This window comes from Pseudophryne corroboree, chromosome 5 (assembly GCF_028390025.1).
Source record: "Pseudophryne corroboree isolate aPseCor3 chromosome 5, aPseCor3.hap2, whole genome shotgun sequence".
In the NCBI taxonomy this organism is placed as follows: Eukaryota; Metazoa; Chordata; class Amphibia; order Anura; family Myobatrachidae; genus Pseudophryne; species Pseudophryne corroboree.
This window is the reverse complement of record NC_086448.1, coordinates 300,558,215-300,583,667: the sequence shown is the minus strand read 5'-3', so window position 1 is coordinate 300,583,667 and position 25,453 is coordinate 300,558,215. Positions and strand designations below refer to the sequence as shown.

Here is a 25,453-nt window from a genome sequence, read left to right as displayed (position 1 = left end):
GTGTACAGTATGTGTGTAATGTAGAGGGACAGGGTTTATTTTTTTTATTACAACATAAAGTGTAACAAAAACAAAACCCCACATATATGAGTAATCAGTTCCTTTATATTAAATCATGTGTGTTAGTAAGAGATGTTATTTCACACTGTGAAATAAAGGTATACCTCCCATTCCCCCACCCGTCCTCCTAGATGTTAAGCACACAATTGGACACTTTTAGTAGAGAAGTGCAGGGAGGATATCTGGCATGGTTTAGCAGAAGAAGAAAAACAAATTGTGCCGGTATATATAGACATATTTTGCTAGAGATCAATTACATTGACATTTACTACACTAATGCATAAATAATAAAAACAATGAAAAACAGTAACAATAATTACATGAAAAAAGTGAAATAAGAATTAGTAGAAATACAGTACATAGGCCAAGACACTAATTAGCAAACATGTCAAGTTCTTCTCACCCCTTAAGGTTTCCTCTATAAATTATGACTGATAGTCTGTATTCATAGTTCCAGAGAAATATACTCATGGGATTAGATGAAATATTGTAGAGGTGTTTGAATATCACCACCTGCAGTAAGATCTGGCTGGTGGCATGGTGCGAGTATCTCAATAACTGCAAGTGCCACCAAATGGGTAGTTCAGAATAGGCTGGAACACAGCTGTGATATCCTCATGGATGTCTGTGCCAATGTCGGATGATAATAATAATAATAATAATCATTTTATGTATATAGCGCTCTTTCTCCAATAGGACTCAAGGCGCTTAACAGATACATAGCATAATATAGTACAGAAAATAATGAAGTACAAAACAGCTTTTCATAAAATACAGAAGCATGTAGATACTAAAGGGCCAATTATGGGAATGCTTAAGTAAAAAGGAAAGTCTTGAGTCTACTTTTGAAGGATTCTATAGTTGGGGCCTCTCGCACTGTGCGGGGAAGTGAGTTCCATAGAGTCAGAGCCGCATGACTAAAAGCTCGACCCCCAGATGAATTACGGGAGATTCTAGGTACTGCTAAAAGTCCTTCATCTACAGATCGCAGTAATCGAGTGGGGAAGTATGGGGTCAGTAGCTGCTTCAGGTACCTTGGGCCCTGGTCATGTAGTGCTTTGAAACTCAGTAAGCCAATCTTGAAGATGATTCGCCATCTTACAGGCAGCCAGTGAACGGAGTAGAGTATGGGTGTTATGTGGCTAGAACGGGGCTGGTTGGTTAACAGCCTGGCAGCTGTGTTTTGCACCAGCTGTAAGCGGTGCAATTCTTTTGCTGGGAGACCAAGGTAGAGGGCATTACAGTAGTCTAATCGAGATGATACAAATGCATGGATGACTTTTGACAGATCATCTGAGGGAATTAAGTGCTTGATTCTGGCTATGTTCCTCAGGTGAAAGAATGAGGATTTGATTGTGGCTGATATCTGATGTTTAAGTGTCAAGCCACCATCCAGGACAACGCCAAGATTCCGCACACGATCAGTGGTTTGTAATTCCGAATCCCCGAGTGTAAGACCAGTGGGTTGGCTATGCTGCGGTCTTGTCCTTTGATGTTGCGGTCCTATCATAAGGACCTCTGTTTTATCCGGGTTCAGTCGCAGCCAACTAGCACTCATGGACTCCTGGAGTTCAGCTAGACAGCCATTTAGGGTTGCTATTGGGTTATCAGTGCCCGGAGCAAAGGACAAGTACAGTTGTGTATCATCTGCATAGCAGTGGTAGACTAGCCCATGGCGCCTGATTATTTCACCCAGCGGGAGCATGTATACTGCAAAAAGCATGGGGGATAGTATAGAACCTTGTGGGACACCACATGGCAATGGCACTGGTGGTGATGAGTATAATCCAGACGATACTCTCTGTGACCTGCCTGTGAGAAATGATTTGAACCAGCTTAGGACTGTGCCATCCAGTCCACTAAAATATATCAGACGCTCAATCAGAAGCCCATGGTCCACGGTATCAAATGCTGCAGAGAGATCCAGAAGGATTAATACTGCCTCTTGCCGTCAGAAGATCATTTAACAGTTGATATCAGTTTAAATTGTAGCCAGGGAGTAGATGTCTGAATATTCGCTCATCCCACTGGATAGAACAAATTGGGTTTAAACTATTAAAGCTACTCCTACATGAAAGGCACATGGACTTCCCAAGTCACTTGAGCACTGCAGTATATACAGTACAGTATATTAAAAATCAAGGTTTAAATAAATACAGTATACCAAGTTTGAAAAGAACAAATTTAATATACAGAATTTCCACATACCATCATTAACATGTAAAAAAAATAATAATAATTTAAAAACCTTTGGTCTACACACATAGGGGCAGTTATACTAAGCCTTGGGGAGTGATACAGTGGAAATAGATAAAGGAGTCTATTCATAAAGCAGAGACAAGGCCTGTTTTGCTGAAAACAGGACTTTTCTCTGCTTCATGCTATTCATGGAGCAGGTTACTGTGGAGAAGTACTTGACTTCTCCAGCGGCTTCCCTGCTCCGCAGCTGAATCGCATCACCATACTTTAGTATAGTGAGTGCGATTCATGAAAAAGCAGAAAGCCCAGCTTTTCACTTCTCTGTGGAGGTCAGGTTCACTATCTCAGGATGGCGTAACCTGAACTGTGGTGCAGTAACTTCAGGGAAGCTCAAAGCTTCCCGCTCTCTGTCTGGCACGCGATGGTAGCTCCACCCCTTGACCTTCCATCGACCACTGCGGCCTCCCGTGAAGTCAGCTAGCGGCGCATGCGCAGTGGGACCTATCGGCTGACTACAACATTGCAGAGGAGCACCGCTGGAGGAGACAACGTCATTGGAGCCTGGGATACCACATCGCCTCACCCGAAGCATGAGTATACATGAATTGATATTTATTCGGACCGTTGCGATATATAGTGATAAGTATCAATTACTTTTTCATTTCCTACATGAATAGACCCCAAAGTACCAACTAATCAGCCCCTGTCACTTTTCAAACACAGCCTGTAACATGGCAGTTAGGAGCTGATAGGCTGGTACTTTATCTCTCTCCAATTTATCACTCTACAAAGCTTAGTACATTTCCCCCATACTCAAAGCATTGGATTTGCTTTTACTCATCCCCTACCATTTTCTCAACTTGTCTCAAAAAAAACTGTAGCGCACAACTATTAAAGGGAAAAGTAACATCATCATCAAACGTTTCAAACAGGCGAACAATCATATAATTGGATAATTGGCAAATGGATTCAACTATTTCCAACTTTTCCCCATTTTTGTAACATTATGGCAGTTCCACCAAAAACATGATAGGCCAGGAATTACTCCTGTATATTTCTGGTTACAATAGTGAAGGTAACTCACCTGTTAATTTTTAATCTGTTTTTTTTTTTTTTTACCAGTTATTTTTATAGCGCACACATATTCCATAGCACTTTACAGAAAATGTTTGGCCATTCATATCAGTCCCTGCCCCAGTGTGCCTTACAAACTATGGTGGTCATTCCGAGTTGTTCGCTAGCTGTTTTCGGTCGCTGCACAGCGATCAGGCAAAAAAAAGGGCACTTCTGCGCATGCATATGCGGCAAAATGCCGTACTTTCACAACAGCTGAAGTAGTTTCACACAAGGTCTAGCGACGCTTTTGTGTCGCACTGCTCGCCGCAGAGTGATTGACATGAAGTGGGCGTTTCTGGGAGGTAACTGACTGTTTTCGGGGGAGTGTGTGGAAAAACGCAGGCGTGTCAGATACAAACGCAGGCGTGCCGGGGTAAACGCAGGCGTGGCTGACCGAACGCAGGGCGTGTTTGTGACGTCAAAACAGGAACTAAATTGTCTGAAGTGATCGCAAGGTAGGAGTAGGTCTGGAGCTGCTCAGAAACGACATAATCTTTTTTTTTGTAGTCGCACTGCGATCCTTTCGGTCGCACTTCTGCTAAGTTAAGATATACTCCCAGAGGGCGGTGGCTTAGCGTTTGCATGGCTGCTAAAAGCAGCTAGCGAGCGAACAACTCGGAATGAGGACCTACCACATGTACACACACAAACAAGTAAATTTTTGTTGGGATCCAATTATCCTACCAGTATACAGTATATTTGAATAGTGGGAGGAAACCGGAGTACCCGGTGGAAACCCATGCAAGTACTGAATGGGAAGACTATACTCCACACAGTTAGGGCCATGGTGAGAATTTAACCTATGCCCTAGGTGCTGTGAGGCAGTAATGCTAACCATTACACCATTCATATTGTTTTTTGGTAGGTTAATTTTTTTCACATTTTGTAAGGAGTGCTAATTATGTGCCTAGGCAGGTGCTGTTGCCATAAGGATCAAAAAGGCCTCTCTGCTTTGAATATCTTAAGCCAGGGACAGACTGGGGCTCTTAGAAATCCCTGACACTCCACTGTGTGCACATGAACATGACAAGGGGTGTAGTCAAGACTCAAGGTGGAGTGTCACGAATCATGGGGGCCTGGTCTCACAGCACACCCTAGTCTCTATTTATGCCAGGTGGGAATGAAAAGCCCCGGGAGGTGGAACTGCTCAGTCAGCTCCGATCTACATTTGTCAGATGGCCACTCCAGCCCTGCCCTAAGCATGCTATGACTATAGGACATGAAAATTGGTATCAGTAATCATTATGTGACTGAATATTGATGCATTATAACTTACTAACCTGGCTCCCAATTTTGTCTACAAATTCACAACATGTAGCTCAATGCATAAAGAACAACTCCAGCAATACTTGTAATTTGTAATCAAGTATATTATACTTTAGACAACAGAGCAGGGAAACATTATGTGTTACATATATTTTCTTTCTTCCTAATGATTATTATTACCATTATCGTCAATGGTCATTATAGTTCTACATGAGTAGTGGTTATTGCACTATAGTTATCAACAAATAATGTGCTTAAGACTGACAGAATGCTATAATCAGCAATTATTGACATCACTACCCACGAGTTTACCTCCTGTCACCACATTACAAGGTTTATTTGGGCATTAATCTTCTAAATGGATTTTTAAGTCTCCATTAAATAAGTTCAAAGTATTTCAATGCATAAAGGGGATGTACTGTATCTCAACATAAGCAAAATAAACTGCTTTCATGCAGACAAAATATTTATCCTATACATTAATCTTGTTCTGTATTTTTAATTTTGAAAACACTGTATATTTTCTTTCAATGTATTATCTATTTATACTGTATAAATGTGAAAGCCTTCACTCACTGACTGACTCATCACTAATTCTTTCACATCCCAATATGTTAGGAAGATGGAATTTAACGAAGATATTCTTCAGGTGGGAAAAGGAAAACTACGTAATTAGAATTTTATTAACCCTCCCCTAAGGGCATGAAAAGGGGGTTGACATTATGACGTCATTAGCAATGAGTGGCTTGCGTTGCGTGAACAATAACACCCAAATGGACAATCGTATCAAAATTTGTATTGCACCACCAGTGTGTAGATTTTAATAAACTACACAAATGTGAAAGCCCTCAGTCACTGACTGACTCACTGACTCACTGACTCACTCACTCACTCACTCACTCACTCACTAACTGACTCATCACTATGTAGTCTCTTTACTAAGCCTTGGATGCAGATAAATCCGACGGAGATAAAGTTCCAGCCAATCGGCTCCTAACTGTCATTTTTCTAACCCAGTCTATGACATGGCAGTTAGGAGCCTATTGGTTGGGATTTTATTTCCGTCGGTTTATCTCCATCCAAGGCTTAGTAAATAGACCCCTAATTCTCTTACTTCCTGATATGTTAGGGGGATGAAATGTAGCATAGGTATTCTGCAGGTGGGAAATAGGAAAACAAAATCATTAGAATTTTAATAAACCTCCCCTAAGGGGATAAAAAGGGGGTTGTCATTATGACATCATTACCGAAGCGTGACTTGTGTTGCATGAACGATAACGCCCAAAACAGACAATTGGATAAAAATTTAGATTGCACCTCCAGTGTGTAGAATTTAATAAACTACAAAAATGGTCCTGTCATTTTTCACCATATCTGCTACGGATGCTTCTCAGGTAACGCCAGGAACCATTAATATATACTTACATTAAGACGTCTCAAATTTACAGCTCTATAGAATTACCAAATTTTTAACACTCATTTATATTTACAACCGTGAAAATCAGAAACTCCCGTGCAAAGAACAGGTACAGTAGAACAGCTAGTCACTGTATTACATTATTAATGTTTCTACAAACTCATTTCAGAAACAAGATTAAGATGTCAAAATAAGTTAATGTCTAATGTCATTTTGGAGAATACAGAAAAAGGACATCTCTCATGATCATTCCACCTTCATATATGTTGTTTGAGTAAAGATGAGTGAGAAGATTTAGCAGAAGTGACAGTAATCAGTACAAACTGGGGCTCATGTAGCATAAAATATATATTTCCAAACAGTGCATAAATATCAAAAATGCCAAGGTGTACATCCGTATACAGATTTTACACTAGAAGAGTAGGAATGGGGAATGAAATGGACAGCTAAGCATAGGTCAAGCACAGTAAGGGTGTCCTCATGTAGCTGCAATTGAAGTTTACCTGGCCTCAGTCCTGACAGGAGGTGTCTCTGTAGCGGGTGCTGGTTGGTTGGTTGGTTGGTTGGTTGGTTGGTTGGTTGGTTGGTCGATGATGACAATCAGTAGCACCAACTAGTCACTTCTGAAAACTAAATACAAAAGTGAATACTCAAATACAAGCGCTCAGTGTTATTCCATACAAATAGTATACTTAATGTCCATATAAAACTGTGGGAGGAGTCCAACTTCCAAATGGGTCCTGCTGCTGTAATGTGGATCCAAAGGGAAACTTCTGCTCCGCAAAATGACTCAGGATGATATACAATGGAAACAAATAAAACATCATGGTGCAATATATCCTTATATAATGAAAGGTGATGTCATTTCTGGTAGCAATAAATCCACTGTGAAATAAATGGCATACCCCACTCACAGTAAATATAGCATATCTCTGCATATAAAGGTATCTTTGCCTCTATCGCACAAAAGAGCAGTAACGATAAATGCGTATCATTACTCACTCAAGAATGGGCACTGATCCTCATATAACGGTTTATTTTCACGCTGCTCCACAAATGAATGAACGGGTGGTAGTAAATTAAAATAAAACACTTTATTTAAAATGCATACAGGGGACCCCACATACAACTCAGGGGTGGAAAGTGTAACAACTGGTGGGCCGTCGGCCGAAAACGGCACTCGCCAGCTAGATGAAAAAAAAATCAACACAATTCCAGCCTCAAGAGGGGAGATGTGTATGAATCCACCTGTCAGATCTATTCCTAGATCTGACAGGTGGATTCATACACATCTCTCCTCTTGAGGCTGGAATTGTGTTGTTGTTTTTTTCATAACATCACCTTTCATTATATAAGGATATATTGCACCATGATGTTTTATTTGTTTCCATTGTATATCATCCTGAGTCAATTTGCGGAGCAGAAGTTTCCCTTTGGATCCACATTACAGCAGCAGGACCCATTTGGAAGTTGGACTCCTCCCACAGTCTTATATGGACATTGGCCCTCATTCCGAGTTGATCGGTCGCAAGGCGAATTTAGCAGAGTTACACACGCTAAGCCGCCGCCTACTGGGAGTGTATCTTAGCATCTTAAAATTGCGACCGATGTATTCGCAATATTGCGATCACAAACTACTTAGCAGTTTTAGAGTAGCTCCACACTTACTCTGCCTGTGCGATCAGTTCAGTGCTTGTCGTTCCTGGTTTGACGTCACAAACACACCCAGCGTTCGCCCAACCACTCCCCCGTTTCTCCGGCCACTCCTGCGTTTTTTCCGGAAACAGTAGCGTTTTCAGCCACACGCCCATAAAACGCCGTGTTTCCGCCCAGTAACACCCATTTCCTGTCAATCACATTACGATCGCCGGAGCGATGAAAAAGCCGTGAGTAAAAATACTATCTTCATAGCAAAGATACTTGGCGCAGTCGCAGTGCGAATATTGCGCATGCGCACTAAGCGGAATTTCACTGCGATGCGATGAAAAATACCGAGCGAACGACTCGGAATGAGGGCCATTAAGTATACTATTTGTATGGAATAACACTGAGCGCTTGTATTAGAGTATTCACTTTTGTATTTTGTTCTTATATGAGGGTGAAGTGGCCCTCACATTCTCGGGTAGCTGCATAAGTGTTTTGCGCCTTGGGTCTCTGATTATTTCTTTTTTGACGACTTCTGATTAGCTGACTGTGGACCCCCATCCCCAGTACTTAATACATTAGTGTGACTGCTATATTATATGAAGTGGTGGCTATCTATTCTCATTAATTAACTTATACTTCCATTTGGACTGTGGCAAAACAAGAAGGTTCCCATTTCATTTTTAAAGGAAAAAATAACAGATATTTGTATTTCATGTAATTTGTATTTTGTATAGATAGATAACCACCCTGACGCAACTGAAACTCTAGCAGCTGTTGAGCCAGCTCATTATCGTACAGGTCAGGTGATATTTACAAACCTGCCGCTTGATTTTAGAGCGACAGAGAAAAATAAAACATTTACATATTTCGATAATAATGCCCAAACACAAAAAAATATTAAATGTGTGTCATAAAAATAATGACTTTTTTGTTTTTTTCTGACATTAGAGACACCAATGTGTTTAACTGTATTTAAGTAGGGACAGAGTCACTTTTGAGCTGCATGTGCTTGTGTCTGGGATTAACACATTTTATTCATAAATAGCTTGTGAGTATTATAATAATAATAATAATAATTATTATTATTATTACTAATAATAATAATTATTATTATTATTATTATTAATAATGTATTATTATGGGAAGTCCTTGTTTTACAGAAAGACTATCTGCATTCCTTTTTAGTCTCAAATAAATGAAAATATTCATCACTCATCAGAACTTTGTTGTTTTAACAATGAATATTCTCTGAGCTACCACTACTATAATAAATCTGATATTGCAGTATTGAAAATGTTCAAATACTATTTACAATTCTTTTCAGTATTATTCTAGCTCTATATGTGTTTCTTATTTACTAAGCTGCTGCAAACAGCATAAAAAGAGAATGCATTACTCATTGATATACTCATATATTTCGGGAGGCAGCACAGATAATAAACCCCTTTCTGCTGCTGATGCCATTGTGTACCGTGACACTGGTGCATGTTATCCTGAATATAAGTATCTTGTGCTCCTTGATAACACTCCAGCTTGGTTAACAATGGAATCTGTACGGTGCAGCAATGGGACCAGGAGCCAGGGGCGGATTGGCCATAGCGCTCACCAGGAAGATTCCTGGTAGGCCAGCATGTCAGTAGGGCATGTTTTGTGTGTTGTCATGTGGCCCCATCCCCCAATTTACAGGCAGTCCACCCCACTCAGTACACTGCTTTGTCCCCATTCATTTAGCTATTCCATCTCTGCAGTACAGCAACTCTGCCATCCGGTGATGCTGCCATGGCTACCCAGTATGTAATACTTCTTGTGCTGCCCATGTTAGGCCACTTCTATAAACTTTTACAGGACTAATTTTAGTTCCCAATCCACCCCTGGTCTCAGACACAACTGCAGCAAAAGATGCAAGGAAGGCTGCAGTTGCGTACAATCAGGCCTATAAAGAGGGATCCCACCCCCTCCACAGACCCCACCCCCTCATAAGACCGTACCCCCATTAGGGCTGCTTCCATAAATTTCCCAGGCAGGTTTTCTATCCCAATCCGCCCCTGCCAGGAGCTGTTTCATTATGTTCTTGTACCCACAACATCTTTTCAAATAATCATCAAAACTGATCACTTTCAGACTGTATGGTAACAGGAAAGTCCAGTTTTGAAATATACTGAACTCAGGGCCCAGACACACAGGGGACAGGAAAGGGAAGATTTTATGTATCTTTTGCATATGAATAAATCTACAAAATGCACATACATGTACAATCTCGCAGCTGATTTGTGATGACATTGTGCTTTTCTGGCACCTACAGTATGCAAATGCTATCCATCTTATGATTTATATTATTCAGAAAGCATTTATATTATACATTAAACTGACATATGTCTTATTTCATGTTAGTAGGTTTTATTTTTATCTTGTACAATTCAAACATTTTTGCAAGTTTTCAAATGGTCTAAACTTTCATAGATGTTGAATTGTGCAACCTTTAACTGAAATTGCAGCAGTTACTGTACAATGTATTCAGCTCTCAAGCATGTAAAAGTTATAATTATACCGTATACCATTTTGACCCTCTGTAGTTTGTCCAGGTTGGGTTTGTGTGACCGGCGGTAAGGAGACCGCCGGTCACCATACTGAGGCCAGAATCCCGGCTTCAAGATACCTGGTGGCCGAGGAGAATGCAACGAAGCCCCTTGCGGGCTCGGTGGTGAGCTGTGCTCTCCACAGATTCTATTCCCACTCTATAGGTGTCGTGGACACCCACAAGTTGGAATAGTCCCTGTTAGTCGGCATGCCAACTATCGGGATTGTTAGGGGGCAGGATCCTGGCATCAGTATTGTCCCGTTTGTCCATAATAGTTCTCCCACATCTTGAAGCATTCATTTAAAGAAGGGGGAAGAATTATCTTCAGATAATAATTTTTTTGAAAACAAATACTTTAAACAACTTATATTGCTAAACTAAATAAGGATACATCCATTTCAAAGGCTACAGTATTTTGCTAACGTATCAATCCTATAAATGAATGATAAGAATAATTGGTTTAACTAAAGTCACACCCTCCCCTGCACAGAGGGGTACAAAAATGACTATACAGACATTTATCTGTATACCAAAAAAACTGGAAAGACTTTAATTTAGCAAAAACCACTATTATTTTTTAAACCGTTAATAACAGGGCAAAGATAATCCATCTGACACCTTTTAAAAACCTCCAGTACATTAATTATGTCCACCAACAGCCTTCTATATTGTACTGCTTTCTCAGTTGCCACATTTTAGTGGTTCAGGATGATTTCCCCACTTTTCCATGTACTTCTCCCAGATCGGATTTTATAGAAAAGTCACACAACCTCACAGCGACCACTGCAAATTGGCATATCTAATTGGGTCTTGCATTTCTTGGGTTGTGCAGTTGTTTGATGTACTGTATGTGAGTTAGATGGAGAAAACTCACTTTCACAAACTCACTCCTAATTGAATTGACCCCTTAGTACCATTTCATGACCATCTAATATGCACTAGATGATTAAAACAGCAAGCAACAAAAGACTGCATAACTTTACATTACCATTAACTGACTGAACATATTTATTGTGTCTGGAACTTGTAGCCACTTTAAATTTTAGTATAATTTCAGAATTTTTAATTACTGTATAATAACACATCATTTTAGTTCCATCCTTCTGCACACTTGGATACAATTCTTTATTTAGTCATTTAGAGACTGATAGGCTAATCTGTTACTATGTACCCATGACCGAAAGTCAATGAAGACTGCCTTTGTGTTACATGAACTATTATTCAACAGCCAAGTTACTCATTATTCAGTTATGTGTTGATCTTACTATGTGATGATCACTTGCATTCTCAAAAACTTTTGTTCAGCCCACACAATCCTGCTTCCACTGTATCTAAGCAACAAGTGCACTGTACAGTACTAATACACATTTATCACAATCTTTAAAATTTTATTATCTGAATTTATCGCAGAATATCAGTTTTCTTTTTTTACTTCTAATCCAAGGCCCAATCCAATTGTATTTCTTCTTTCCCTCATCATAACTGCTAGCTGTATGGTGTGTTGTGTCAGCTGGTATATTTAATAAATCTGTTATGTCACCATGTTCTGTTAAGAAGGTGAATTGTCTTCTGACAATACAGAGTTTTGAAAAGGAGTGGTAAGGTGGCTCTGATATTTATGTTACAACCACGTGGAGTAGTTCACAAGTGCTACAATATACAGATAAATCGAAGTTCCCCAAGAACTTCTTTAATGTTCGATCAGTGATCTCCTCAGTGGGGTTCTCACCTCTAGACTGACCTCCTCTCAATGGGGGACATACACCAAAAGGTTTCTTTCACACCACTTCTGATTTGTTTGTTCCCTGAGATTACTCTCTCCCTCATTATGGATGCTCACCTTAATGAAGAGCCCTATGTGCCTTGAAAGGTTTATTTCTCTCTGGTCTTCATAAAACACTTTATATTCACAACATTGGAGATCACCCTCTCCCTCCAACGAGATGCTCACCTGAAAATGATGCCCTATGATCCTTAAAAGGTTTCTTTCAACATATCCACCCTCAGATCTCTTCTATGAGAACATCACGTCTTTCATCAGAATAGTAATTTTCATGGGTTATACAGCAGAGATCTAACGGAAGACGGTATAAAAATGTATTCCAAATACAACACCAAAAATATATTTGGCAACATAAAACATTAAAAGAAAAACACTAAAACAAACACCTAAACATAGGCGGCCTGGGTTGGTCCTCCAATAATCCCCTAGGAAACCGATGGGAGAAATTCGTCCCAATAAAACGCAGGGACCCTGAGGAATGAATATTTTTCCGAAATGCGTTGGTACTAATGTTTTTTAGCCCCAGGTGGTAAGGTTTTTCCATATATATAACCCCATATTGAGGACTGTTGGTGAAGAGATTTTTTTAATTTTCCCTGCGTTTTATTAAGGAACAAAGTCACTCTTCCTCAGTGGATTGGGAATCCGAGGAAGTGACAAGATCCTCTGCCTCTTCCCAGCGTGGGGAATTTAGCGACATCCAAATGGCTAGAGTAGCTTTAGCGGGAAAGACACCTCCGCCTAAACTATACGCCTCACATTGGGCACTAAAACAAGATTCAGAAGTGCAGAAATTTGCCCAGCTGGCATTTAGAGCAACACAAAATAATTCAAACCTTTGGGAACTTAGAGATAGACCTATTCGCCAGTCCCATAAACGCTCAGACTCCGCAATTTGTGTCCAGAATATGGACAATAGAAGTATGGAGGATGGATGCGATGTCCTTTCTGTGGACATATCTACCTCACCCCTACGCCTTCCCTCCCCATCGGCACTCCTACTGAAAAGTACTAAAGAAAATCAGGGAAGACCGGGTACCCCACATAGTGTTAGTATACCCAGTCTGGCCATTCAAGGTATGGTTCCCTTTGATCAGCCAACTACGCAAAGGCCTCAAACTTCCCCTGGGCCTATCCAAGGAGTGTTTCCATGGAACCCCAGACACACTAGAGACTCTTCCCCAGTGCATGTGGATGGCAATATTACTAGGATGTTAACTGACCTCTCTTTAGCCTCTCCAACAAGAGCCCTAATTAACACGTCCTTAAGACCTCATACAAGAGCCAGATATTGCGCAATAATTAAGGCATTTGACGTGTGGCGATCCCAACAGATAACCTCTAAACAAAACTCACTAATTCACCTAGCTCTAGACTTCCTAGCCTCTAAATACCAAATGGGACTAGCATCAGCTACCATAAGGTCATATGGCTCGGCTCTAGCCATCATAATCCCAAACTTAACAGTGAACAAATTATACCTGTGCCTGCTCAGAGACATTCACCTCTCTAGACCCATACTACCAAAGTACTCAAACACCTGGGACATAGAACCATTTCTCTCTTTCCTGTCCTCTTGGAACACATACACTAATATCAGCCTATTATCTCGCAAACTAGCATCATTGCTGGCTCTGGCTATAGCTGCAAGAGGATCTGAACTCACCCTCATACACATCTCAGACCCATGGCTTTCACTCACGCCCACGGGATACCATATCATACTAAAAGGACACACTAAAGCCTCCTCCTTTAATAGTCCTATCGTGGAGTTGGACATTATCCAAGATCCTCAAGACCCAAGTCTGTGCATAGCCTCCTGCTTATCAACCTACCTATCCCAGACAGAACAATTAAGAAATAACATAACACAACTCTTTATCACCTGTAGAAAACCATATCGACCCGCTAGACCCTCAACTATTAGGGGGTGGATAGTGGCTTCTATGAAAGAAGCAGGTATCGATACAAATCACTTCAAAAGCCATTCCCTACGGGGAGCCACCGCTACTAGAGCGGCTGCCAAAGGCATTTCTTTGCAGTCCATCATGCTAGCTGCTAGATGGTCCTCCGCTAGAACTTTTGCGAAGCACTACTGGAGGCCAACAGACTCGCAAAAAATCGAGTTCCTCAGAACAACCACCAGGTATGTGGTAGTCTGCCCACCTGCTGTTGCTAGGTGGCAAGCCTTCCGAAGAACAAAACACTAGTTTGCAGGAATCTATGACCTGCAAACTGGATTTATTCTAGGGAACAGGATTGCCACCTAGCAACAGCTTCCACCCAACCCACCCTGGGTTTGCACCAATGTTGCTAGGGCTGTTGGTTCCTCTAAAGAACTCTTTTTCAGATGTTCATTTTTTTCGCCCTCTCGTTCTTCCTTAGGCGCACCGATGGACCAAAAGAAGCCGCAAGCAGCTGCCAACAAAGAACAAAAGTAGACTACTTTCCGCCTTGGATGTTTATATCTAAAGTTATGCTGATACTACCCGCTTCTAATTCTTTGTCGCCGCTACTAACTTTAGCGTACAGTTTAGACCTTTATCACTCCCCCCTGTTCATTTAGGGGAATGTTATCAGTTGCAGGTAAATAAACTATCTCTGGTTTCAATGCACTATGAGTGGCTCTTCTCTTACAATAATCCATACAGAGCTAATTAAGCACTATGGTTATGCCACCTCTCTCTATGCCTTAGGGACAGGTTTGCCACCAGTGAGCTTCCGAAAAAAATCTGACTAGCGGCTGAGGCGTGCGCCCACGTGACCGCGCGTGCACGTGAGGCAACGTGCGCGCGCGCGCGGGCACGCCGGCCAGCCGCTGTAGGTGTGGAGAGGAGGTGAAAATTCTTTCACTCTCCTCTCCCTCAGCAATTTCCAGAGGCTTGCTGCCTAACCCACCTGCTGTTCCCTAGAACAAATCCAGTTTGCAGGTCATAGATTCCTGCAAACTAGTGTTAGCTACAGTACATAGAAAACAGCACTTCTGACAAATAACACCTTGCAGTATCAATAAAAGACAACGGGCCTGGTTCAGAGATTGAAGCAAACTCGATTTTTTCACAGATGAATTATCGTCTGACAGTGTATGCGTTTAAGACACACTGCGCATGTGCTGGAATGGTCTTGTGATGGCGGTCACAGAGAGGATTTATCAGCAAAGTCAGTGATTGTTTGGGAGTGGATACGGGGGGGGGGGAAAGTGTCAGCAAAAATGCAGTCGTATCATGACCGCTTTTGGGGTGTGTTTCAACCTGTGACTGTTGTTTCATGCACAGCTGCAATGGTGACCATGCTGAGTAACCATAGAGCTACTTGTAAGTTCTATAATTGACTGATTTGTGACCAATACTGCATGTTTGTACTCAGCCACTGGGATTCGCAAAACTGCTGCTGGCATCTAAATACAAAATCCAGGTGGCAGCGACAGTTGTATATATTTGCACAGTTGTTGTGTACACATACACAGCTGCAAATTCATTAATGTACGTATATGAATCAGGTCCAATGTCAATAACCTTATGACTCCATCAACAAATTTAGGAATTTATTGAAGTCAGTAGAATAGCATCTTAAACTGGAAACCAACATTGGGGGTAATTCTAAGTTGATAGCAGCAGGAATTTTGTTAGCAGTTGGGCAAAACCATGTGCACTGCAGGGGAGGCAGATATAACATGTGCAGAAAGAGTTAGATTTGGGTGGGGTATAGTGTTTCTGTGAGGGTAAATACTGGCTGCTTTATTTTTACACTGCAATTAAGATTGCAGACTGAACACACCACACCCAAATCTAACTCTCTCTGCACATGTTAAATCTGCCTCCCCTGCAGTGCACATGGGGGGTAATTCCAAGTTGATCGCAGCAGGAAAATTTTTTAGCAGTTGGGCAAAACCATGGGGGTAATTCCAAGTTGATCGCAGCAGGAAATTTTTTAGCAGTTGGGCAAAACCATGTGCACTGCAGGGGGGGGCAGATATAACATGTGCAGAGAAAGATAGATTTGGGTGTGGTGAGTTCAATCTGCAATCTAATTTGCAGTGTAAAAATAAAGCAGCCAGTATTTACCCTGCACAGAAACAAAATAACCCACCCAAATCTAACTCACTCTGCAAATGTTATATCTGCCCCCCCTGCAGTGCACATGGTTTTGCCCAACTGCTAAAAAATTTCCTGCTGCGATCAACTTGGAATTACCCCCCATGTGCACTGCAGGGGAGGCAGATATAACATGTGCAGAGAGAGTTAGATTTGGGTGGGTTATTTTGTTTCTGTGCAGGGTAAATACTGGCTGCTTTATTTTTACACTGCAATTTAGATTGCAGATTAAACACACCAGACCCAAATCTAACTCTCTCTGCACATGTTATATCTGCCTCCTCTGCAGTGCACATGGGCCCTCATTCCGAGTTGTTCGCTCGCAAGCTGCTTTTAGCAGCATTGCACACGCTAAGCCGCCGCCTACTGGGAGTGAATCTTAGCTTAGCAAAATTGCAAACGAAAGATTCTCAAAATTGCGATTAGAAATTTCTAAGAGTTTCTGAGTAGCTCGACACTTACTCTGCCACTGCGATCAGTTCAGTCAGTTTCGTTCCTGGTTTGACGTCACAAACACACCCAGCGTTCGCCCAGGCACTCCCCCGTTTCTCCAGCCACTCCCGCGTTTTTCCCAGAAACGGCAGCGTTTTTTCACACACTCCCATAAAACGTCAAGTTTCCGCCCAGAAACACCAACTTCCTGTCAATCACATTACGATCACTAGAACGAAGAAAAAACCTCGTAATGCCGTGAGTAAAATACCAAACTTCTTAGCAAATTTACTTGGCGCAGTCGCAGTGCGAACATTGCGCATGCGCAATTAGCGGAAAATCGCTGCGATGTGAAGAAAATTACCGAGCGAACAACTCAGAATGAGGGCCATGGTTTTGCCTAACTGCTAAAAAATGTCCTGCTGCAATCAACTTGGAATTACCCCCATTGTGTGTTGTGAGTTTTTTGTTAAAATACTGAAGCCTGTTAAATTGTTAATACAGGTCAAAAACTAACACATTTTTTTTTCTCCATTATTTTAAAACACAAAAAGCCCAAGCTAATTCTTTCATCACAAAATATAGATATTACCCATACCCTTTTATACTTTATAGAGCTTGTTAAGGCGACTGTGATCAAATCTGCTACAATCTACAGTACTAGGAAATAATACTAAAGTACTGCTGATCTGTTTCTCAGGTAACAAATGTTTGATTCTGTCTAAGGAGATTTTGCTATTACAATGCCAAAGTACAGATGAGAAATCTAAAGCCTGAACTTACAATTACATTATTATATCTAAACTTTAAATGTCTCCTAATGTTCATAATCATAGTCAGTTTTCTATTGCTAGTTACATGACAAAGTAATTGTGAAGTTCAACCTTGAGCTCATATTAAACACAAAGCAGTAATATCTAGTGACTCCAATTGTAAAATGAATCTTTAGAAAGTGGGTACAAAGTAATTTGTACAGAGGCCCACGAGTTACTCATGAGGCAAACCCGAGTGTAGTGCCCCATGCATAATACATACCCGGGACTGTGCCCCATGTATGGTCCCAATTAAGAGTGATTCAGCATAATAATATTACTAAAATAAATGAGATAATTGTAATGCATGTTGGTTAATGTGCTTGTAAGATGATCAGTATCAGCCTGTGTGTAAGATCATCTGTTGCTTATACTAATGGGACTTTTTGGCCTGAAGAGTGCCAACCAGGTCATATCTATCTGAGTGGTACAACTGGATTATATTCTATAAAATATCATGTTACCTTTCTGTATTGTTTGTGTCTAGTTGTGAATTATTATCTTGTTATCATAATGATTAAACTATTCTTTTTCAAAATGATTAATTGCCCCTATACATCAACTAGCTGTAAGGAGCGCACGGATGGCTTTGCAGCTATGTATGGCAATAACTTATTCTACTCTAGAAAATGTATACATTAAGGTGATCCTTACAGAATAATAATGCGGAAATGGGAGTTGCTACATGATTGAGGTATTATGCCAAGTAAAGAAAGCCTAATACTGTACAAGAAATATCAGAGGTTTCTACTGTGATGGGAAAACATTTATTCACAGTGAGAATGAAGTCTGGGCCAATTTAGCAAGCTTCTAAACCCTTAGTTTTTCATAGCTTTGCCCCAATAGCTAACGCAATCTTCAGACAGCATTAGCCATTCCAAACCAATGGATTGAACATTGTCAGTGATGGATCTGTAGATCCCTCCTCAGCAGACTCCATGCTTCTACCCTCACAGCTATTACAGTTTTTCAACTTATCTACAGTACTTATGTAGTGTTTATAGACTACACTCTACCAATCAGTGCATATATACTGGCAGATTAATTGCAACAAAATGAACCCTTGCGTGAATGTGTGTGCCTTCACGCTGGGGTTCATTTTACTCATTGTGTGCATTAGGGAATAATGATTGCAAGCTCCACTTGGGCAGGGACTGATGTGAATGGGCAAATATTCTCTCTGTAAAGTGCTTCAGAATATGTGTGCGCTATATAAATAACTGATAATATATATATATATATATATATATAGAGAGAGAGAGAGAGAGAGAGAGAGAAAGAGAGAGAGAGAGAGAGAGAGAGCAAAGCCTTTTGTATAATTCAAAAGTTGCACATGGCTACATGTCATCTTCTTCAGCCAATATACTGTATAATCAATTTGAACTCTTGCGTGACTTAAATTGCATACTGTATGCATTACATGCCTAGTGATGTGCACCGGACATTTTTCGGGTTTTGTGTTTTGGTTTTGGATTCGGTTCCGCGACTACAGTATGTTTTGGATTCGGACGCGTTTTGGCAAAACCTCCCTGAAAATTTTTTGTCGGATTTGGGTGTGTTTTGGATTCGGGTGTTTTTTTACAAAAAACGCTCAAAAACAGCTTAAATCATAGAATTTGGGGGTCATTTTGATCCCATAGTATTATTAACCTCAATAACCATAATTTCCACTCATTTCCAGTCTATTCTGAACACCTCACAATATTATTTTTAGTCCTAAAATTTGCACCGAGGTCGCTGGATGGCTAAGCTAAGTGGCCGACACAAACACCTGGCCCATCTAGGAGTGGCACTGCAGTGTCAGACAGGATGACAGATTTAAAAAATAGTCCCCAAACAGCACATGATGCAAAGAAAAAAAGAGGTACAATGAGGTAGCTGTGTGGCTAAGCTAAGTGACCCAAGTGGCCAATACAAACACCTGGCCCATATAGGAGTGGCACTGCAGTGTCAGACAGGATGGCAGATTTAAAAAATAGTCCTCATACAGCACATGATGCAAAGAAAAAAAGAGGTACAATGAGGTAGCTGTGTGGCTAAACTAAGCGACCCAAGTGGCCGACACAAACACCTGGCCCATCTAGGAGTGGCACTGCAGTGTCAGACAGGATGGCAGATTTAAAAAATAGTCCCCAAACAGCACATGATGCAAAGAAAAAAAGAGTTGCAATGAGGTAGCTGTGTGGCTAATCTAAGCGGCCCAAGTGGCCGACACAAACACCTGGCCCATCTAGGAGTGGCACTGCAGTGTCAGACAGGATGGCAGATTTAAAAAATACTCCCCAAGCAGCACATGATGCAAAGAAAAAAAGAGGTGCAATGAGGTAGCTTTGTGGCTAAGCTAAGCGACCCAAGTGGCTGACACAAAGACCTGGCCCATCTAGGAGTGGCACTGCAGTGTCAGACAGGACGGCAGATTTAAAAAATAGTCCCCAAACAGCACATGATGCAAAGAAAAAAAGAGGTGCAATGAGGTAGCTGTGTGGCTAAGCTAAGTGACCCAAGTGGCCGACACAAGCACCTGTCCCATCTAGGAGTGGCACTGCAGTCTCAGACAGGATGGCAGATTTAAAAAATAGTCCCCAAACAGCACATGATGCAAAGAAAAAAAGAGGTGCAATGAGGTAGCTGTGTGGCTAAGCTAAGCGACCCAAGTGGCTGACACAAACACCTGGCCCATCTAGGAGTGGCACTGCAGTGTCAGACAGGATGGCAGATTTAAAAAATAGTCCCCAAACAGCACATGATGCAAAGAAAAAAAGAGGTGCAATGAGGCAGCTGTGTGGCTAAGCTAAGCGACCCAAGTGGCCGACACAAACACATGGCCCATCAGAGTGGCACTGCAGTGTCAGACAGGTTGGCAGATTTAAAAAATAGTCCCCAAACAGCACATGATGCAAAGAAAAAAAGAGGTGCAATGAGGTCGCTGTGTGGCTAAGCTAAGCGACACAAGTGGCTGACACAAACACCTGGCCCATCTAGGAGTGGCACTGCAGTGTCAGACAGGATGGCAGATTTAAAAAATAGTCCCCAAACAGCACATGATGCAAAGAAAAAAAGAGGTGCAATGAGGTAGCTGTATGGCTAAGCTAAGCGACCCAAGTGGCCGACACAAACACATGGCCCATCTAGGAGTGGCACTGCAGTGTCAGACAGGATGGCAGATTTAAAAAATAGTCCCCAAACAGCACATGATGCAAAGAAAAAAAGAGGTGCAATGAGGTAGCTGTGTGGCTAAGCTAAGCGACCCAAGTGGCCGACACAAACACCTGGCCCATCTAGGAGTGGCACTGCAGTTTTCTAGCGAGAGGTTGAGTGCTTCCATCCTCATGTGAATCTGAACCACTAGCCATGAACATTGGCCAGGGCCTCAGCAGTGCATTGCCACTCCGTGTCGTAAATGGCATATTGGCAAGTTTACGCTTATCATCAGATGCTTTTAATTTTGATGTTTGGGTCATTTTACTGAACTTTTGTAGTATACTTGACAACGCAGAGGTAGAGCAGTGGACTACTGAACCGTACTGCTTTATGTATACTGGTGGTCACAGCAACATTCTGCACTGTCCCCTCCTACTATATACTGCGGACAACTAAAATGCAGCACTGGTATGGATGCATAGTATACTTGACGACACAGAGGTAGAGCAGTGGACTACTGTACCGTACTGCTATATATAAACTGTTGGTCACAGCAACATTCTACACTGTCCCCTCCTACTATATACTGCGCACAACTAAAATGCAGCACAGGTATGGATGCATAGTATACTTGACGACACAGAGGTAGGTAGAGCAGTGAACTACTGTACCGTACTGCTATATATATACTGGTGGTCACAGCAACATTCTACACTGTCCACTCCTACTATATACTGCGCACAACTAAAATGCAGCACAGGTATGGATGGATAGTATACTTGACGACACAGAGGTAGAGCAGTGGACTACTGTACTGTACTGCTATATATATACTGGTGGTCAGCAAAATTTTGCACTGTCCTCCTACTATATACTACAATGCAGCACAGATATGGAGCGTTTTTTAAGGCAGAGAACGTAGATATTTGCAGCACACTGAACACAGATATTTGCAGCACACTGAGCACAGATATTTGCAGCACACTGAATACAGAAACTGAGAGAACGCTGCACGTCCTCTCGCTATCATCTCCAATGCACGAGTGAAAATGGCAACGACGCGCGGCTCCTTATATAGAATACGAATCTCGCGAGAATCAGACAGCGGGATGATGACGTTCGGGCGCGCTCGGGTTAACCGAGCAAGGCGGGAGGATCCAAGCTGCCTCGGAACCGTGTAAAATGGGTGAAGTTCGGGGGGGTTCGGATCCCGAGGAACCTAACTCGCTCATCACTACATGCAACCTGCTGTAAGTCTCAAGAGAGCTAGGCGTTCCATAAGGAACACACACACACACACACACACACACACACACACACACACACACACACACGCACGTCTATAGTAAAAGGGAGGCTAATTAAACGTGTTTATGCATATTTGATACTTCTATTACTATTCTATTACTGAGAAGACAGAGGGCTCGCATGCCTCTGGACGACCCTTCTTTATCCATCTGATGCTTTTATGTACCATGACAATCAGTAACCTTTACTTATGTTTCCATTATGTATATTGCAGTCAGTGTCACCTAGTAACTGTAAGTAATGTAAATGTCTTCTCATCCTAAGTGGTGCATTTGCACAACATACAGAATGGAGGTTTGATTAGTTAAAACATATGCTGCATTGCTAAAACCTTTTTAAAGATTTAATTTTAATGAATTCTTAGGTACATGTAAATGTCAGTTCACTTTGCCCCATTATAGAGGCATATTCTATGCAGGAATAACAATGACAATAATATCAGCCTTGCCTCAATTTGCTGTGTAGTAGTACACCATTAATTCTAATAAATAGAGGTTCTCTCTATATAGCCTATAAAGTATATGGTTATAATGGCGCATGAAATTGAAATGGCAATTCAATTCACACAAAGTTACACATAGATGGACTAAAAAGCACAGTTATTTACATAAAATAGCATTGGACTAGGGTGCAGATCTGACAGAGCAATAGTTACCTAATAATAACACAGAATCTATAAAACTAATTTATGTTTAAGACAGCAGTACAATGGCCCAGTGTTTAGTAATGCTACCTCAAATCACTGAAGTTATATTTCCAAACCAAGACCCTATATGTGTGAAATTTATACGTCCCCTCATATTTGCGAAGGTTTTCTCCAGGTATTCCGGTTTCATGCTAGGTTAACTGGCTTTTGATAACAAAATTGTGTATGTATATATATATTGGTAGATGCTCAATTAGCTTAGTGATATCATTCAGGTGCTCGAAAGGGAGGGGTATTTCTAAGCAATAAAAAAAGGCATTTGTTTCCCCCAGCACCCTGCATGATAACCGTAACCAGATATAAATTCCATATGATAATAGAATTCAGAGATCTTTGTTACACATATTTGCGCAAATGTGTGAATAAGCCCCAAAGCCGCATCAAGGCGTCTCTGCATATTTGGGGTCCCTAGCGCTATATCTAGGTGCAGGGTGTGGCACCCCAAAACACCAGCATAAGCCAGAAAGCCCAGCGTAGCATACCAGTGAAAAAACTATAGTGTTAATAAATGAGTATTTAGGAAGCCAAAGCTATAGAGAAAGTGATACAAAAATGAAATGCAATTAAAATAGAGAAATAGTGTTAAAAAATGAATAAGTGAAAAGTGTTAATAGAATGTAAAGGTATGCCACACTAAGGCCATCCAGCTCAGCCAGTCCAGAGGCACCACACCTCACACCTCCATTACCCCAATCTGGGTCTAAGATTAACCAGCAAGGAGCCACATGATAATGGCTCCTTACTACAATATGTCTAAGCTAAGAGCTACCTACCTTGGAGCAACCCCATAATGCTCCATGTGGCATGTCAGGGCCTGCACCTCCTCCTAATGCAGGAACCTCTCTGCCTCTCACAACAAACATATATATATATATTAGTAGATGCTCAATTAGCTTAGTGATATCATTCAGGTGCTCGAAAGGGAGGGGTATTTCTAAGCAATAAAAAAAGGCATTTGTTTCCCCCAGCACCCTGCATGATAACCGTAACCAGATATAAATTCCATATGATAATAGAATTCAGAGATCTTTGTTACACATATTTGCGCAAATGTGTGAATAAGCCCCAAAGCCGCATCAAGGCGTCTCTGCATATTTGGGGTCCCTAGCGCTATATCTAGGTGCAGGGTGTGGCACCCCAAAACACCAGCATAAGCCAGAAAGCCCAGCGTAGCATACCAGTGAAAAAACTATAGTGTTAATAAATGAGTATTTAGGAAGCCAAAGCTATAGAGAAAGTGATACAAAAATGAAATGCAATTAAAATAGAGAAATAGTGTTAAAAAATGAATAAGTGAAAAGTGTTAATAGAATGTAAAGGTATGCCACACTAAGGCCATCCAGCTCAGCCAGTCCAGAGGCACCACACCTCACACCTCCATTACCCCAATCTGGGTCTAAGATTAACCAGCAAGGAGCCACATGATAATGGCTCCTTACTACAATATGTCTAAGCTAAGAGCTACCTACCTTGGAGCAACCCCATAATGCTCCATGTGGCATGTCAGGGCCTGCACCTCCTCCTAATGCAGGAACCTCTCTGCCTCTTACAACAAACATATATATATATTAGTAGATGCTCAATTAGCTTAGTGATATCATTCAGGTGCTCGAAAGGGAGGGGTATTTCTAAGCAATAAAAAAAGGCATTTGTTTCCCCCAGCACCCTGCATGATAACCGTAACCAGATATAAATTCCATATGATAATAGAATTCAGAGATCTTCGTTACACATATTTGCGCAAATGTGTGAATAAGCCCCAAAGCCGCATCAAGGCGTCTCTGCATATTTGGGGTCCCTAGCGCTATATCTAGGTGCAGGGTGTGGCACCCCAAAACACCAGCATAAGCCAGAAAGCCCAGCGTAGCATACCAGTGAAAAAACTATAGTGTTAATAAATGAGTATTTAGGAAGCCAAAGCTATAGAGAAAGTGATACAAAAATGAAATGCAATTAAAATAGAGAAATAGTGTTAAAAAATGAATAAGTGAAAAGTGTTAATAGAATGTAAAGGTATGCCACACTAAGGCCATCCAGCTCAGCCAGTCCAGAGGCACCACACCTCACACCTCCATTACCCCAATCTGGGTCTAAGATTAACCAGCAAGGAGCCACATGATAATGGCTCCTTACTACAATATGTCTAAGCTAAGAGCTACCTACCTTGGAGCAACCCCATAATGCGCCATGTGGCATGTCAGGGCCTGCACCTCCTCCTAATGCAGGAACCTCTCTGCCTCTCACAACAAACATATATATATATTAGTAGATGCTCAATTAGCTTAGTGATATCATTCAGGTGCTCGAAAGGGAGGGGTATTTCTAAGCAAGAAAAAAAGGCATTTGTTTCCCCCAGCACCCTGCATGATAACCGTAACCAGATATAAATTCCACATGATAATAGAATTCAGAGATCTTCGTTACACATATTTGCGGGGTAATGGAGGTGTGAGGTGTGGTGCCTCTGGACTGGCTGAGCTGGATGGCCTTAGTGTGGCATACCTTTACATTCTATTAATACTTTTCACTTATTAATTTTTTAACACTATTTCTCTATTTTAATTGCATTTCATTTTTGTATCACTTTCTCTATAGCTTTGGCTTCCTAAATACTAATTTATTAACACTATAGTTTTTTCACTGGTATGCTACGCTGGGCTTTCTGGCTTATGCTGGTGTTTTGGGGTGCCACACCCTGCACCTAGATATAGCGCTAGGGACCCCAAATATACAGAGACGCCTTGATGCGGCTTTGGGGCTTATTCACACATTTGCGCAAATATGTGTAACGAAGATCTCTGAATTCTATTATCATGTGGAATTTATATCCTGTTACGGTTATCATGCAGGGTGCTGGGGGAAACAAATGCCTTTTTTTCTTGCTTAAAATTGTG

At 41.3% G+C, this 25,453-nt stretch overlaps 1 protein-coding gene across 3 annotated transcripts in view; it reads left to right on the top strand.

Moving 5' to 3' along the window:
* The window catches only part of CNTNAP2 (contactin associated protein 2), a 2,955,022-nt gene that overhangs the window by 498,757 nt on the left and 2,430,812 nt on the right, over positions 1-25,453 (top strand). The window lies entirely within an intron of this gene.